Below are 1,089 nucleotides of genomic sequence, written 5' to 3' on the forward strand. Positions count from 1 at the left end.
TGAGGATGAGGATGAGGATGATGATGTGGATAGGATAAGGATGAGGATGAATATAAGGGGGAGGATAGGATGAGGACGACAATGTAAATGAGGAGTAGAATGAGGATGAGGAGGAGGATGAGGATGAGCAGGAGAATGAGGAAGAGGATGAGGAAGAGGATGAGGATGAGGATGAGGATAGGATGAGGACGAGAATGAGGATGAGGATAGGATGAGGAGTAGAATGAGGATGAGGAAGAGGATGAGGATGAGGATGAGGATAGGATGAGGACGAGAATGAGGATGAGGATAGGATGAGGAGTAGAATGAGGATGAGGAAGAGGATGAGGATGAGGATGAGGATAGGATGAGGACGAGAATGAGGATGAGGATAGGATGAGGAGTAGAATGAGGATGAGGAAGAGGATGAGGATGAGGATGAGGATAGGATGAGGACGAGAATGAGGATGAGGATAGGATGAGGAGTAGAATGAGGATGAGGAAGAGGATGAGGATGAGGATGAGGATAGGATGAGGACGAGAATGAGGATGAGGATAGGATGAGGAGTAGAATGAGGATGAGGAAGAGGATGAGGATGAGGATGAGGATAGGATGAGGACGAGAATGAGGATGAGGATAGGATGAGGAGTAGAATGAGGATGAGGAAGAGGATGAGGATGAGGATGAGGATAGGATGAGGACGAGAATGAGGATGAGGATAGGATGAGGAGTAGAATGAGGATGAGGAAGAGGATGAGGATGAGGATGAGGATAGGATGAGGACGAGAATGAGGATGAAGATATGATGAGCAGTAGAATGACAATGAGAAAGAGGATGAGGATGACAATAGGATGAGGAAGAGGAAGAGCATGAGGATAGGATCAGGACGAGGATGAGGATACGATCAGGACGAGGATGACGATAGGATGAGGATAGGATAAGGAGGAGGAAGAGGAGGACGATGAGGATGAGGATGAGGATGAGGATAGGATGAGGATGAGGATAGGAGGAGTATGAGGATGAGGACGAGGATGAGGATAGGAGGTGGACGAGGATGAGGATGAAGATAGCAGAGGATAAGAATGAGGATGAGGATGAGGATAAGGAT

The sequence above is a fragment of the Lupinus angustifolius genome, chromosome LG11, assembly GCF_001865875.1.
Source record: "Lupinus angustifolius cultivar Tanjil chromosome LG11, LupAngTanjil_v1.0, whole genome shotgun sequence".
NCBI classification, from domain to species: domain Eukaryota; kingdom Viridiplantae; phylum Streptophyta; class Magnoliopsida; order Fabales; family Fabaceae; genus Lupinus; species Lupinus angustifolius.